Below are 17,580 nucleotides of genomic sequence, written 5' to 3'. Positions count from 1 at the left end.
GAGCAAAACAACCGTCTAAAAACTAGATTGTCTATACACTCAATTGCTACTTTATTGGGTGCCTCTTCTAACTAATAAAGTGGCCACTGAGTGTATGTTTGTGGTCTTCTGCTACTGTAGCCCATCCACTTCAAGGTTCAGTACGTGGTGCATTCAGAGATGCTCTTCTTCACATCACTGTTCTAACATATGATTAGTTGAGTTACTGTTGACCTCCTGTCAGCTTGAACAAGTCTGGCCATTCTCCTCTGACCTCTCCCAGTAACAAAGCTTTTTCATCCAGAGAACTGCCACACACTGGATTTTTGCTTTTTCGCACCATTCTCTGTAAACTCTGGAGAATGTTGTGTGTAAAAATCCTAGGGGATCAGCAGTTTCTGAGATACTCAAGCCACCCTGTCTGACACCAACAATCATGTTCCACGATCAAAGTCACATAGATCACATTCCCTCCCTGTTCTGATATTTAGTCTGAGTAACAACTGAACCTCTTGACCTTGCCTACATCCTTTTATGCACTGCATTGCTGCCATATCAATGGTTGATTAGATATTTGCATTAATGAACAGTTGTACAGTGCACCTAATAAAATGGTCACTGAGTGTATGTAGTTAAATGTTCTAGTATCAACATGCTATTTCTAAGATTTCAGAGCAGCAGAGGAGATTTTCTGGAACACCATTAGATATGAGGCCCTCTGTTGGTCAGGTTGGCCATGGATGTTGCTTCCTAGTTGTCTGATATGCAAGCCAAGGCAGTTAAGATATGGAGAGCAAACTGTTGTCCATACAGCAGGCTGCTCCTCTCAGTGCCCCTGGTAAACCTAAAGGAAGAGAAGTGACCGATACAGTTTGGCACCAGCTGCATTGCAGGAGTGGCCAGTCAACATGGAACTCAATGTAGGACTGCCTTAGGGACTTTAGCTCTGGATTTTTCATCGGGATTTAGCCCCAAAGCCTTCCTGATGAGTGGGTGTAGCTGCAAGGCAGCAGAAGTTTGAGATTAGAGTTTTCCTTCACCTCGGTCAGCTACCAATCACAGCTAACGAGCCACAGTATTAAGGATATCAGTTATTTGCTGAAATTGCAGAAGCTGAATTTCCCTTTGAACAGGGAAGTGGCAGAAAATGAGGGTAATCATATAACTTTTAAAGGGTAAATTTGTAAAAACAAATTAGAGGATAGAGTGGCAACCAAACATCACAGATATGAATGGGTACGTGTGCATTATAATTGCATGGATTGTTTATTTTAGTTAATGATCAAAAGGATGGCTTAAAGTTTTGAATATCACCCACCCCTCTGAGTTAGAAATTGTGGGTTCAGACCACAGTGTACTAATTGGATACTAGAATACATTACAAAAGTACTAGATTGTTGATGATATTGTACTCTCAAGCAAGTTTAAATGGTCACCTGTAGATGAATTAAGCCAGACTTGTGAGTGTCAATTATGCACAAATTAAGACCAATAAAAGCTCACCAATCTTGTAAAATTCTATTAATTATCATAGGAGTGTTGACCTATGGACTAATCAACTGAGAGTTTGACATAGTCACACAAAAACATTAAACCAGATTTTAATATTCAAAAGTTTTGAGCCACTGTTGAAAGAAACTCACATGAAATCTCGGCTAGAGTTTACAAGCAGGCACGTTGGAGACTGAAGTCAGCTGGAAGAAGGTCTATGGTCTGATGAAACCAAAATTGAGCTTTTTGGCCACAGACTAAATGCTATGCTTGGCATAAGCCAAATGCCGCATATCATTAAAAACACACCATCCCTACAGTGAAACTTGATAATGGCTGTATCACACTCTGTTGTTGCTTCACTGCAGCAGCCCCTGGAAGACTTGTGAAGGTAAAGGGTAAAATCAATGCAGCAAAATATAGGAAAAAGCTGATGCAGTCTGCAAGAGAACTGCAACTTGGAAGATTTGTTTTGCAGCAAGACAATGACCCCAAGCATAAAGTCAAAACTACACAGGAATGGCTTAAAAACAACAAAGTTAATGTCTTGGAGTGGCCAAGTCAGAGTCCAGACCTCAATCCAATTGAAATTTTGTGGCTGTTCACTCACAATCCCTATGTAATCTGACAGAGCTTGAGCAGTTTTGTAGAGAACGGGGAAAAATTGCAGTGTCTAAATGTGCAAAGCTGATGGAGACCTATCCACACAGACTCAAGGCTGTAATTGCGGCCAAAAGTGCACCTACCAAATATTGACTTGAATACTTATGCAATTTTGTGTTTTATATTTGTAATTAATTTAGATCACTTTGTAGAGATCTGTTTTCACTTAGACACGAAAGATTCTTTTTCTGTTGATCAGTGTCAAAAATAACAAATTAAATCCACTGTAATTCAATGTTGTAAAATAATAAAGCCTGAAAATTTCCAAGGGGGGGGGGGTGTGTGTGTATATATATATAGATAGATAGCCACCTATTTAATTACTGTCATTGCATTAAATATAAAGCATGATGTATCAATCCAAATAATTTGATTAATAGAGCAACGTGACACAAAGTTGTTAAATCTGCATTGAGTTTTGATTTGAAAAATTAATTTTCTTTCCACTGATGTTGCATGCTGTCCCTTTGGCATTGTCTGCTTTTATAAGTAAGTATATTTCCTTATTGCCTTTCAAAATGTTTTACCCCCAGTGCAATACTTCAGGAAACTGTTGGAAAGTAGGAAAAAGAACAGATAATTTATGCGGAAGATTTCCAACAACCATCAATGTGATTACAATTAGTTTGCTTTTGTGATGTTGATTGTAGGATTAATATTATGAACAGCACCATGGACAATTCCTAGCTTTTCTTTAAATAAAAATCAAAGAATCTTCCATAGGGAGACACAAGAGAAACTGCAGATGCTGGAATTTAGGGCAACACATAAAGTGCTGGGGAAACCCATCAGGTAATTCAACATTCAACGTTTTGGGCTGAGACCCTTCATCTAGACTAGAAAGAAAGAAGAAAAATAGCTAGTATATAAAAAATAAAGGGAAAGAGTGGAGCAAGTGGATCCAGCTAAGAGGAGTGATAGATAGATGGGCAGGGCAATCGGTAATGATGGCAGAACCTGGAAGCTGTTAGGTGGAAGAAACAAAGTAGTCTGCTGGGCTCTGATAATTATATTTGTATCTTTTCCAACCACAAAAGAAGTTCCAGTGAAACAGACAGCAGCTAATGTTGGTCCTTTGTTTAAGAAGTGAAACAGGGATTATACACAAAATTCCAGGCTGGATGAAAATATAGAACTGTTTTATAAGTGTGCCAATGACACAAAATTTGTGGAGTTGTGGACTCTGAAGATGATTCTCAGGATATAGTGGATGTAGGTCAGTTGCAGAAATGGGTGGAGAAATGGCAGATGAAGTTTAATCCAGGAAAGTGTGAGGTGCTACACTTTGGGAGATCAAATGTACGGGAAAAATATATAGTATATGGCAGGATTGATTGAGTACAGAGGGAATTGGGAAAGAAAGCGGAAAGTCTTTAGCTCCCTGAAAGTCACAATATGACAAGATGAGGTAAAGAAAGTGAAGGGCATGCTTGCTATCGTTTGTTACATTGAGACCCAGTTTAAGATAGCACTGGTGAAGAACAGTGAAGACTTGCTGGCAGAAAAAACAAACTATTAATTATTTTATTAATCAGATTTTTTCACAAAAACAATCATTGCAATCAGTAGGCTGGAACTTCACTTTTGGAGTTGAGCTTTAGGACCTGTCGTTTTTGTGGTGTGAACTGCAGACCACCAGTCAGTTTGGATTGGCAAAAACATCTCCTCCACAATCTCCATCAGCACATATGCACCACAGTGATGAGTGCTTGGCTCCCTGTTGTACACACTTTATATACATGACTATGTGTCAAAGTACAGCTCCAACACCATATAAAGTTTGCTGATGACACCACTGTTGTAGGTTGTATCAAAGGTGGTGATGAATCAGCTCACGAGGGAGTCGAAAATTCTGCTGGGTGGTGTCATAACAACAACCTCTCACTCAAAGTCAGCAAGGCTGAGGAACTGATTGTAGACTTCAGGAAAAGGGAACCAGAGGTCCAAGAGCCAGTACTTACCAGAGGATCAGAGATAGACAAGATCAGTAAGTTTAAATTCCTGGGTGTCACTATCTCAGAGGACCTGTCCTGGACACTTCATATAAATGTAGTTGCAAAGAAAGCACGACAGCACCTCTACTTCCTCAGGCGACTGTGGAGATTCGGCATGTCATCAAGAACCTCAACAAACCTCCATAGATGTGTCATAGAAAGGGTGCTGACTGGCTGCATTATGGCCTGGTTTGGGAACACCAATGCCTTTGAGCAGAAAATCTTACAAAAGGTATTGGTAGTGGACCCAGTACATTACAGGTACAGCCCTCCCAATCTTTGAGCAAATCTGCACAAAACAGTGACATAGAAAAGCAGCACACATCATCAAAGATCCTCACTACCCAGGCCATGCTCTTTTCTCGCTGCTGCCTTCAGACAGAGGTACAAGTCCCTCAGGACTCACACCACCAAGTTCAAGAACATTTACTACCCCTCAGCCATCATGCTTTTGAACAAAAGAGGATAACTACACTCATTCTACTTCCGGTGTTCCCACAACCAATGATTTCACTTTAATGACTCTTCATCTGATATTTCATGCTCTCATTATTGATTTCTATATTTGCATTTGCAGTTTGTTGTTCATTGATCCTGTTTACAGTTAATGTTCTATAGATTCGTTAAGAATGCTCTCAGGATAAAGAATCACAGGGTTCCATGTGGTGACTGTATGTATTCTGATGATAAATTTTACTTTGAAGTCTTGAAGGTGCAGGATGGTTGCAGTGTGGTGTATACAGGCCAAATCGAGGCAGTAGGACCCAGGCCCAAGAGCAGGAAATGAGGTATAAAGTTTGGCTGCTGGATGGACTTGGAGTTGAAATAGCAGAACCGAGGCAAGGCAGGGTTGAGGCAATGAACAAGCCAAGGAATGACCTATTTAAGTGATGGATTGAATTGGAAAAGTCAGGTATGAGCCAAATCAAGGCAGTGGGTCCTGGGCTTAAGAGCATATCAAAATGACTGGGCCTGCATCCAAGAATGAGGATCTACTCACTGTTTGGGCAATTCAAGCACCAGGCTATACTGAAAAGGTCAGGGTGTTGGGGCCACAACAAGGGATGGGCCTGCGTTCAGCTTGCTGCTCACGAGGTTTACTCATCTCTGTGGCCTGCAAATAATGGTCTCTTGGATCAGCTGCAGTGATGACTGGCTCCGTGGCTGTGGACTCACTTTCGTGAATTTCAGTTCTGATTTTTTTTTTTTGCTTACTTCTATTGTTTGCACAATTTGTTTTTTTTCTTCCTGCACATTGGGTATTTGACGGTCTTTTGTTAATGGGTTCTATTGGGCGTCTTGTTTTGTAGCTGCTTGTAAGGAGATGAATCTCAAGGCTGTATTAGTATTCATTTTTTGATGATTAATATGCTTTGAACTTTGAATATAAAAGTCAGGAAGCTGTATAAAACTTTTGCTTGGCTGTATCTTGGAGGATTGTGTGCAGTTCTGGTCATCTCCACCCCCTTTCCCCTCACATTACAGGAGGGATGTGGAAGATTTGGAGAGAGTGCATGAGCTTCATCAGAATGCTACATAGATTAAAGAGTACTATCTATGAGAAGAAGTTGGACAGACCTGGATTGGTTTCTCTGGAGCATCAGAGGCTTAGGGGATACCTGATAAGGGGTTTAATAAATTATGAAAGGGATATAAAAATCAGGTACATAGTCACAGTCTTTTTCCCAGAGTAGAAATGTCAAATACTAGAGGGTAAGTGCGCTGGGTGGAAGTTTAAAGGGGATAGGGGATGCACATGCTAAGATTTTTTTACACAGTGATTGGTATGTACATGAAACCAGTTATCAGGGTGATGGTGGAGGGAGGCACAACGGCAAAATTTAAGAGGCGTTTAGACAGGCACGTGAGCATGCAGGGAATGGTGAGATATGGGTCATGTTCGGCCAGTTAGATTTAGTTCAATTTGGTATCATGATTGCCACAGCTATTGTAGGCTGAAGGGCATGTACTTGACGTATACTGTTCTGCACCCTGAGGAACTTCTGCCAGTGTAACATTTCCTCACTGAGGCACAGGAGTGTCCCCTCAAATGCTGGAGCTCAAATGCAGTCCTCAGGCCACCATGTTTGGGAATGAAGAGTGTTTTCAATCAAGCCAACGCATTTTATCTATGGCCATATATTGTGTTTTTTAATGTATTCACCCATTTTAATGGAAAGAAAATATTAAAACTGGGGTAAAATCTAAAGATGAACCCAAATAAATATAAAAGAATAATTTTCAGCAGAGCAATGGATTCCCCTTCCACACTTAACTGTGAAAAATTCTGCGCTGGAAGCTCTTTAAGCAAGTATTGATAGGGGCCATTTATGAAACAATTACATATGTTGTATATGAAGATCAATAGAAACAAATGGGATTAGGACGTTTCACTTACAAGGCCAATACATCAGAAAAACAAACTGAATACTGAATAGTGAAACTTAATATAAGTATTATTGAAAAATAATCAGGGGCAAATATCAGGGATGAACAATCAAATTCCCCTTATAAACTTAAGGTGACTTTCATTCATAATGCCTGACTGTTGTAAGCTCTTACCAACAGGTCACTACTGGAAAGAATGGTCTTTGCAAAGCTGGCTAACAGATCCTGAAGATAAAATAGATATTGCAAGATTTTCACTGAGGTACTTTAATTCTTTTGAATCCTCCACAGCTGGATACGCAAAGCAATCAGTGGCTATTTTTATGCCGCATGTGAATTGCAAAGTGTAAATTAGCATTTCTGTCTTTAATTTAGTTGAAGAAGGAGATAAAATCAGGTTCAGTCACCATTCTGGTGGTCTGTAAATAAAACAGTTACAAAACTAAAATTATTGGTTGCTAGAGATGATTTAACAGGAGGGTGCCACATTAATAAGCCAGATACTACAAATATTAATTGTACAACTGGTGCTTTCTAATCCATGATTTACTATGCTATACTTGTTGGAGCAGATCCTAAAAGCAGATGGTGAGTTATTTTTAGAATGTCATGTTTCTATAAGAATTACAGAATGCAAATTTAGTTCTGAAAATCTTGCATTTTACTTTTCATGCCTCAAGCTTTGAAATTTTTCAATTATGTTTCAGTCTTGTGATCTCCATCATTATTCATTGTCAAAGAAGATTAATGAGAAAAAAGAGACTTCAATCTTCTGTTCACTTTCCACAAAGCTATCATCTAATATCTATAAAAATTGTGCATAGGAAATATGAAATAAAGCATAAAATGACTGCCATAGTGTCAAGGCAGTGCAGTGGTTATTGTAATGCTATAACACTGCTAATGATTGTCCAGCAAAAAGGTTCAATTCCCACAAGTGCCTCTAAAGAGTTTGTACATTCCCTTTCCACAACCACATGGGTTTCCTCCAAGTGCTCCCATTTCCTCACACACTCCCAAAAAAAAGACATTCAGAGGAGGTTTAGTAAGTTGTAGGTATTAAATATTGGTGCCAGAAATGTGGTGACATTTGCGAGCTGCCCCTGCGTAACACAAACATACATTTCATTGTACGTTTTGATGCATATGTGATGAATCTCAAACAAGAGATGATTTGCAGATGCTGGAAATCGGAGAAATGCACACAAAGTGCTGAAGAAACTCAGCAGGCCAGAAAGTTTTGGGTCAAGACCGTTCTTCATCCTTGCCCGAAAGGTCAACTGTTAACTCTTTTCCATTAATGTTGCCTGGCCAGCTGAGTTACTCCAGCATTTTGTGTGTGTTGCTAATCTTTATCTCTTTATTTTATCCTTATCTTTACCTTTATCTCAATAGAGTAATAGCTAATAGCAGGGCTGCACTGAGACATTCCAAGTCAAACATCAACATCACCAATACCCAAAGACAGGTGTTTGTATTGGACTTCCTTAATATTTCCAGCTGAGAAATTCAAATTCAAGAAATAATTATGAGACAGTACTTCCATTGACAAACTGGAAGACGTTATGCTAAGTGATTTTCAAGCTGAGCAATGAAGAGCACGGGGGATATATTGAGCTAACGGTAAACTGCTTTGCCTTTGTATTACTACATGAGGAATAGTCTTCAATTGCAAATGCAACAACTTTAAATTTGTTACAAATGAATATGGGCTATGAATATAGTTAACACAAGTATCAATAATATAACAGGCAAAATTAAAAAAAATAGTTCCAGCAAGTAAAAAAAGCAATCAGACAATTACATATTCCAAGTCTATAAATTTCATGATGCACACTGGTGAGTTTCACGGGCATTAAGTAATTTTTTTTTTACAATTGTAGAGACTGCATTTTTAGTAGGGGATTAAAATCTCTGATGCATTACTTGACATGACACATTTGAAAAACAGGGCTTCGGGTCCCACAGAGATATCATTCACTTCAATGGCTTCAATAAATGTAATTCAAGCATCTACTACAGCCTGGATACATAACTGACCCAAGGGGAAAACTGTACAGTTAAGCAAATTTTTAATAATGACACACGAGGAATATTCTGTATTGCGTAAAATGTGATAATTAGAAACAAATCACTTATCTGTAATACAGCAATGGACCTGTGTGTGACCCTGCAGTTATTCCATTGAGCCCATGGGGCTTTGCTTTAATACTCAGCAGAAAATCAAGTATCCAAGGAAGATTTAATCATCTGCCTGAGGAATTTGTCTCATATAAAACTCAATCAGATATTTTGGTCAGAAGACCAGGAAGCTTCACTTCTGATTGAAACACTGGATTCTTCTCCCAACCATTGTTTGGATATTGGGTTGAGAAATAAGATGGTAGTGGATAAAGGGCATTGGGATTATGAAATGCAATTAACCCCAAGCTAGTTTCTCGTAGTGTAAACCACATAAAACAGTTTACTGCAATGGTTTAGAAATCTGCCACTAGTTACTGCCTCAGAAGATAAACACAGGATCCAATTCTGTCAATGATGAGCACAACTTCAAACTGATAAACGTATTTGTTGTACTGGTTCTTATATGTCCAGGTATCTGGTTCCACAAGCAGAAGTTCGGAAATTAAACTGTGTAATGCCCATTAAATTCAACTTTACCCAAATGATGTCACAACAGATCAAATATGGTCTGATGCAGAACTGACCTGCACAAGCACTGGTGCTGAGATGTCAATTCAATGATACATCAAATAATTCTGCTGACAAATCTCCATTCTGGAGGCCTTGATATATAAATCATTGAGCCATTAGAATAAGTCATGGACGTTAGGGCAGGACATTATCAACAAAAAAATGTACTCCCCTCCCCCCAAGAATCTTCAGAGTCACTACATCCACCTCAAACCTCTGTGACATATTAAAGTATATCAAAGGTGTCACAGAGATACAGTACAAGACATTCAACAAGGAAAGTTTGGCTATGTTCTCATATCTTGACATTCCTCAATTCCTCACCACAGGAATCTTCCAAGTGGTTGGCTGCCCCCAGCACATCCTTGGGTGCGTTGGTTGTTAATGGAATGCATTTCACTTTATGTTCCGATGTACACATGGGGAAGGAGCTATAAAAGACTGCACCAAAGGTCTTTGGAGTCCTAGGTGACTTCAGTTCATCCATGAAACAGCTTCTTCTTTTCTTTTCAAGGTGGTTGGGATTCTTTTGGAGTCTGTGATGTACAGCTATGGCTCAAACTACAGTACTCTGCAAGCATTGGCTTCTTGTACTGACCGTGCAGCCTGGCATTTCAATATCTCCAGGAGCGGCTAGGAAGACATTCCGCTTCGGGGCCTAGATGATGCTGTTCCTCACCAATTTGCCAACTGAAGTGTCTTGGGAGACTGAAACATCAGGACAACAGACAGTCTGTGCTGCTGTCAGAAGAAGGCTCCTGTACTCCAGAATTGCTATTTCTCTCTCTCCCCCGCCCCCCCCCCCCCCGACGGTCACTGACGGCATGTTGGTCCTTGAATTGGTGGGGGGGGGGGGGCTGGCAGAAGCAATGCAGAATATTGTAACATCAGAACAATGAGCAGCTGATCTTTTGCTCTTGTCGTTGCAGGAGTGAACTCTCTCCCTGGCTAGTGAAAGAGCCTTACTGAGATAACAAAGTGTTGGATTATAGACTGCAGTTTTTTGATAGAGCATTATGGACACCCCCTTCCACGACATTCTGGACAAACAGAGGAGCACCAATAGTAACAGACTGATTCCCCCAAGGTACACCACTGAATGCCACAGAAGATCCTTTCTCCCTGTGGTTTAATACTCCACAACTCCTCCTCCTTAAGTATTTAAGTGTATGGTTTCATTACACATCTGTATCTTGCACTGCAAGTTTTTAATGCACATTTTGTCTTTTTTTCCCAAACCTCAATACATTTTACAAAATACAGTTCACATTTTAAAGTATATATTTCTGACTGAGCAACCTTACAACAATAATTTTCTTTGGGGTAAATAAAGTTTTAATCTTATCTTATTCTTATCTAATCCAGATCACTGTTCACCACTTCATCTGAAAGATTACGAAGATCATGTTCGGAAAGAAATTATTTCAAATGGTATGTTTTCAGTGAGGAGCAGGTGGTGCCTCAGGTATAGAGTTTGGCAACATTTTTGGCTTCCAACGTATGTAGACAGCAGCACAGGAAGAAAAGAAGCCTCGAGCCTGATGCAGAACATAAAGAACAGCAAAAACAAGAGCACTACAGGAGGGAAACTATCAGGAGTGTGCTGCTCAGCATCCACAGCTTCTCTGACTAACCAAGCCATGGATGCAGACACAGTTGCACAGAATACGGCCTGTGTCTGTGCTGTAATTGTTATATGGTTTATATGGTTATATGGTTTATAATATAAGCAACTCCCTAACAGAGAGTCCAATCTCATATTATTGAGTATGAAGATCAATGCCTCCCTCTGTAAATGGATCTTGAGAGACCTCAGACAGCTGTGCTGACAGTAACAGCTCTAGCTCCACCATGCTTAGCACTGGTACCACCACCACACCCCCAGGACTGTTGTTCGCACTGTTAACACACAATTTCACTGCTAGATCCAGCTCTAACTACATCTTTAAGTTCGCTGATGACACAACAGTGGTCGGCCTCATCAGCAACAATGATGAGTCGGCATACAGAGAGGAGGTAGAGTAGCTTGTGGATCTGTGCAAACACAACTTGAGTCTCAACAGAGACAAGCCTAAAGAGATGATAGTGCACCACAGGAAGGTGCAGGGTGACCTCTCCCTACTGCACATCAATGGCTCCTCTGTGGAGACAGTCAGAATCACCAAGTATCTTGGAGTGCACCTAGTTCCTAACACCAGTTCTTTAATCAAAAAAGCTTAGTAACACCTCCATTTCCTGAGGAGATTGAGGCGAGTGAGATTCCCTCCCGCCATTCCAACAACATTGTACCAGAGCACTACTGGGTGTCCTGACCAATTGTATCACTGTCTGGTATGGGGACTGCAAAGCATCTCACTCCAAAACCCTGCAACAGATTGTGAGGACAGCTGAGAGAATAATCAGAGTCTCTTATTCCCACCCCCCAACCAACCAGGACATACACCTGGACTGCTACATTCACACAGCCCCCAGCATTGTCAAGAATCCTTCCGACCTGCCCCACGATCTCTTTGACCTCCTACCATCAGGGAGAATCTATAACAGTATAAGAACAAGTACTGTTAGCGCTTCTTCCCTTAGGCTGTGAAAGTTCTAAGAAGGATGCTACCACCGAGATTGTTTATGACAGTACCAGTATATTTAACTATAACCACTGACATAGATGGACATAGCAGAATGGGAATGGGAAATGGAATTAAAATGGGCGGCCACTCAGAGATCCCCCCTGTTTTGGTGGGCAGAGTGTAGATGCTCAGTGAAGTGGCTTCCCAATCTACGTTGGGCCTCTTCATATACAAGGAGCCACACCGGGAGCACCAAACATAGTATGTAACCCCAGTCGACTCACAGGTGAAGTGTTGTCTCACCTGGAAGGACTGTTTGAGGCCCTGAATGGTAATAAGGGAGGAGGTGTCAGGGCAGGTGAATCACTTGTTCTGCTTGCAAGGACAGATGTGAGTTCAGTGGGGCAGGAAGAAACTGAAACAACAGGTCTACCTGGATAACCAGGATTGTGGATTTTGGGTAGGAGATAGAAACGGGACGTGTGGGGTGCGGGAACAGTTAGGTTGGTGGCAGTGGGTTTCAGCCCAGAAACATCAGCGTAGATGCTGCCTGGCCCACTGAGCTCCTGCAGCATTTTATGTGTGTTGCTTGGATTTCCAACACCTGCAACTTTTCTCATTTGTGGTTTGAAAGCAAATGCAATATTAGCATTCATTTCAAGAGGTCTAAAATACAAAAGCAGGGATGTGATGTCGAGGCTTTATCAGGCACTGGTGAGGACTCACCTTGAAAGGGTTATCATAAGAAGAAAGTTTGATGGCTATGCGTCTGTACTTGCTGGGATTGAGAAGGACGGGGGGGGGGGGGGGAGTTTCTTTTTAATGTTGGAAGGCCTAGACCGAGCAGATGTGTAAAGAATCTTTCCCATGGTGGAGATGTCTAGGACAAGTGGGCACAGCCTCAGGATAGAGGGGTGTCCATTTAAAACGGACATGCAAAGAAAACTCTTTAGGCAGCGAGTGGTGAGTTTGTGGAATTTGTTACCACAGGCAGCTGTGGAAGCCAGGTCATTGGCAGAGCTTGATCGGTTCTTGATTAGACATGGCATCAAAGATTACAGGGAGAAGGCTGGGGAGCGGGGCTGAGGAGGGAGAGAGAAGGATCAGTCATGATTGAATGGCACAGCAGACTCAGTGGGCCAAATGGCCTAATTCTTCTCCTGTGTCTTATGGCTTTATGGTCCAATTTCTGTTCCAATGATCCCAATGGTTTTCTATAACATCTGCACACTTTCCAATGAATGAGACTTCACTCAAAGATCTCCAGATTTAAAAAAAATGTGAGGATCTCCATTCTGCCTGTGCATAGAGTGGTGTATAGGTCATTTTGGCTTACTTTGTGAGACCAAGAAATTTATTTTAGTAAGTTCTACTTGTGTGGGAAATATCACTCAAGGTGTCTCATTATTGAAGCCAACAGACAGAACTGAACAAGGATCATTGAAGCTTTGAGGCATTATCTGCAGTACTACTCTGCCACTCAGTATGAAACCATGTTTGACAATCCAGGATTGTTTGAAATATCGTCCAGGATTATCTTTATCCTCCATTACCATAACCCTCTAATTATTCTGCAACAAGGCAGTTCAATGTTTGGAGCAGCAGAGCTGTAAATATCATGTGAGGAAAAGGCATTAAGAGAATACTTGCATGAATAGGCGAACATTGATTAATCATGTATTTCTTGCATGCATAAGTGTTTGTCATATTCAGATACATAAGTACGGTTTGAGTTTTGATTTGGCCTGGTCCTGTATTCTCTACATGTACACAAATAGATTTTGAAGTGAACCACAACAAGCAAAAGAGAACCATTGAGAAATAGAAAATGGTGTGTCTGTTTCTTGAAATTTGACAATCCTTCTTCACTTTCTTCATGTCTCTTCTCACCTACTCCCCAGGTGAGCCTGTATGATTATTAACTGTAGGATACAACAGGTACAATAGTGTTGAAATAAAATACAAAATGCTGAGAGAAGTAATAGGTCATATGCCATCTGTGGAAAGACAATCTGCAATTTCTTCACAGATGGTGTCTGCTTTTCTGAGTATTTACAAAATTTTCTTTTGTTCCACAAAGTGTACATATTACATCAACATGTACAGAACATGCACACATACACGTTTTAATGTCACTCAACACTCAAATATCCAGCAGAGCTTACACATCAAAGTACTTCCAAATACGATGTGTCGAGAAATGTTTTAAAATGTGAACATGTATTTCATACATAAACTTTCAGTCAAATGGGTGGTTTCATTTTATTGTCTTTCTAAACCATTAACTAAATGAGTAATCTTCAATGTTGTACCAGGTACTCAATGATGTGTCATGGATAAGTGACCAGTAAAGTATTTGCACAAAATGACTAAGTAGTTTTCAAAGCATTTATTACTACCACAAAGAACTCTGAAAGTGACATCATTACTTTTAAAGAACCACTAATTCACATACACAGGAATGCTGTCTGCATTGTTGTTGAAAATAGTGCTTATCTACTTAGCAAGAAGAACAGCTAACTCTATTCACTGCTTTATGCAGTCGATTACAAAAAAAGCATTATATTTTCCTTTTAACAGCACTCATCACATTTGTCATTAATACAGCATTCAGCTTTTAAAGTATCCTGGTATTACAGACAACAGGGAAGTTTAAGTATGCTGAACCTGTGGTACTAGTTCAAGACTGATGCACCATCAATAACCTGAGACATGAGGCGAGATATCAGCTTTTATTGACTGGAAGAAAGAACAAGCAGCAATTGACCACCATGCTACATCCAGGAGACTGAGGGCAGGGCTCAGGCCTCAATTGCCTTTATACCAGGGTCTTTGGGAGGAGCCACAGGAGCAGTCAGCAGTCAGTCATACGTGTCCAGACAGGTATATGTAGTTCACCACAAAGACAAAAGAAGTTAAAAACAACACACACAAAATGATGGGAGAAACTTGGCAGGTCAGACAGTATCTATGGAAATGAATAAACAGCTGGCATTTCAAGCTGAAACCCTTCTTCAGGACTGGAAAGGAAGGGAGAAGATGTCAGAATAAAAAGGCAGGAGGATGAATCCAGATGGGTAGGAAAGAACTGGAGAGGAAGGAATCTGATAAGAGAGGGAGGAGGGTCCCAGGGGAAGGTAATAGGCAGGTGAAAAATGATAAGAGGCCAGAGTGGGGAATAGAAGGGGGGGGGGGGAGAATGGAAAAATAATTTACTTTTACCAGGAGGAAAAATTGATATCCATGTCATCAGATTGGAGGATACACAGATGGAATATAATATGTTGCTCCTCCACCCTCAGGATGTCCTCAACGAGGCAGAAAAGGAGCTCATGGACCAACATGTTGAACGGGAAAGGGAATCAGAATTAAAATGTCTGGCCACCGGGAAGTTTTGCTTCTGGCAGATGGAGTAGGTGTAACACTTCGGTCGTTTACAGCGACAAGTGCTTGGTGGGAGATTAGTGGAGAGGGACAAATGGACAAAAGGAATCATAGAGGGAGTGATCCCTAAGGAATGAGATGAGAATGAGGGTGTAAAGACATATTTGATGATTGGATCCCTTTTGAGATGCTGGAAGTTGCAGAGAATGATGTGTTGGATGAGAAGGTTTATGATAAGTAAGGACAGGAGGAATTCTAACACCGTTAAACAGTGGGAAGATGGGGTGAATGCAGATATTCGGGAAATGGAGGAGATGTGGGTGAGGGCAGCATCAATGGTCGGGGAAAGGAAACCTTTCTGAAGAAGGACGGTATCTCCAATGTCCTGGAAAGAAAAGCCACATTTTGGGAACAGAGATGAAGGAACGCTGGAAAGGGAATATGATTTTTACAGGAGAGAGGGAGAGAAGAATGGGAATCGGTAGATTTATAAAGTTATCGAGTGATAGTTTATCTCCAGAGATAGAGAATAAGAGCTAAAAAAGGGGAGGGAGGTGTCATAAATGGACCATTTGATGGAAGTTGGAAGCAAAGTGGATGAAATTGACGAGCTAAGCATGGGAACATGAAGAAGCACCAATGCAGTTATCAATAAGCAAAGGAAGAGCTGGGGAGCAATTCCAGGGAAGGGTAGGAACATGGACTCTTCTATAGAGCCAATGAAAAAGCATGTATAGCTGGGGCCCATGGTTACCACTCAAGTCTGGAGAAAGTGGGTTCTGCCAGATGGAGAAGCATGTAGTGGAGGGGAAATCCTTTTTATTGAAAAAGGAGGGGAGAGCTTTAAGAACTTCTTGATAGGAGATATAAGTATGCAGGGAGTGGACATCTATGGTGTTTATGTGAGGTGGTCAGGGCCAGGGAACTGAAAGTTAGTGAGGAGATTGAGAGCATGAGAAATGTCACGGATTAGGTGGGAAGGGACTGAACCAAGTAGGAAAGAATGGAGTTGAGGTGATTCAATGAGGCAGGAGCAGGCAGTGACAACCGGCCTACTGAGGCAGTCAGGTTTGTTGATCTTGGGTAGGAGATAGAAGTGAGCACTGCAGAGTAAGGGAACTATGAAATTGGGAGCAGTGCACAGCAGTTCTCCAGAGTTGAAGAGGTTAGTGATGGTTTCAGAGACAATTTTCTAATGGTCTGGAGCGAAGTCCTCTTCAAGGGGAATATGTGAAAAAAGTCTGAGAGTTGCTGCCTGGTCTCAGTAAGGTAGAAGTCAATAACAACATTTGTTTGTGGGACCTCTTCAAGACAAAACTGTTTTGGCCAGTGTGTACGTTACTAAAGGAGGAGCAGCGGGTAGGGTCACCACTTAGGAACATCATTGAACAACAGGATTAGAAAACTTAAACTTAACAAATTCAGAAATTAAATTACTTTTAAAGGGTTGAGAAGGGGCAATAGTATGAACAGTGCATCATCAACATTCTAGCATTAACATGCTTTTTTTCTGATATCCATACTATTTTAAAGCACAATTGGAATCCATGAATTTCATCAAGTGAAACTTAACCAAAACTTCACTCACTATATGAACTCTTCCGGTTTTCTTTTCAGCATGTCCGATGTCAATGATGATGTAATTGAGAGTACACATTGACTCCACCAGGGGGAGACTCAACATTCCAAGTCTAAATACCTGTCTCTGGAAAGTTGCAAGTAGCCTCTCCTATGTTAGAATGATTATAGTTTTCAATTGTGTGTCGCCCATTATGTTCAAACCAGAAAGAAGTCCATGGGTCAGGGTGTGATGCACGTATCACACACTGGCAATAACAATACAAATCAGATCTACCTCTAATGAGTAATTAAGTAAAGTTCACTTGGTTCCCATCTTGGATGAGAACCGGAGTGATAGGGTTGAGGAGGGTTCGAACTGCTGCGGCAGGGCTTTAGTGTGCCGCTGCACCTTGGCTGTTTGGCACTGTGCACACGTTCTGGCCCATTCACTGACCTGCTTGCAAAGTCCGTGCCACGCGAACTTGCTGGAGACCAGCCGGACAGTTGTTCTGATAGATGGGTGTGCCAAACCGTGTATGAAGTCAAAAACTCGCCGTCTCCAAGCTCCAAGATAGGGTGAGTTTGGCCGGTAGCCATGTCGCACAGGAGGGTCCTTTCACCTGGGCCTACGAGAAAGTCCTGCAGCTGCAAACCCGAGACTGCGGTCCTGTAGCTGGACATCTCGTCGTCTGCCTGCTGCACCTCCGCCAGTGCTGCATAGTCCACCCCCAGGGACAGGGCCTGGTCAGCTGGTCTGGAGAGTGTGTTCGCCACGACATTGTCCTTTCCCGAGACATGCTGGATGTCCGTCGTGTACTCAGAGATGTTGGACAGATGTCGCTGCTGGCAAGCCGACCAGGGAT

General features: G+C 41.3%; 1 protein-coding gene and 1 pseudogene across 3 annotated transcripts in view; one reads left to right on the top strand and one right to left on the bottom strand.

Annotated features, from left to right (window-relative positions):
* ctnna2 (catenin (cadherin-associated protein), alpha 2) overlaps positions 1-17,580 on the bottom strand; it is a 1,188,004-nt gene that overhangs the window by 694,138 nt on the left and 476,286 nt on the right. The window lies entirely within an intron of this gene.
* LOC132390683 (nuclear pore glycoprotein p62-like) overlaps positions 1-17,580 on the top strand; it is a 62,247-nt pseudogene that overhangs the window by 12,707 nt on the left and 31,960 nt on the right.

Source organism: Hypanus sabinus, chromosome 3 (assembly GCF_030144855.1).
Source record: "Hypanus sabinus isolate sHypSab1 chromosome 3, sHypSab1.hap1, whole genome shotgun sequence".
NCBI lineage: Eukaryota > Metazoa > Chordata > Chondrichthyes > Myliobatiformes > Dasyatidae > Hypanus > Hypanus sabinus.
This window is presented reverse-complemented; position numbering and strand designations above follow the sequence as displayed.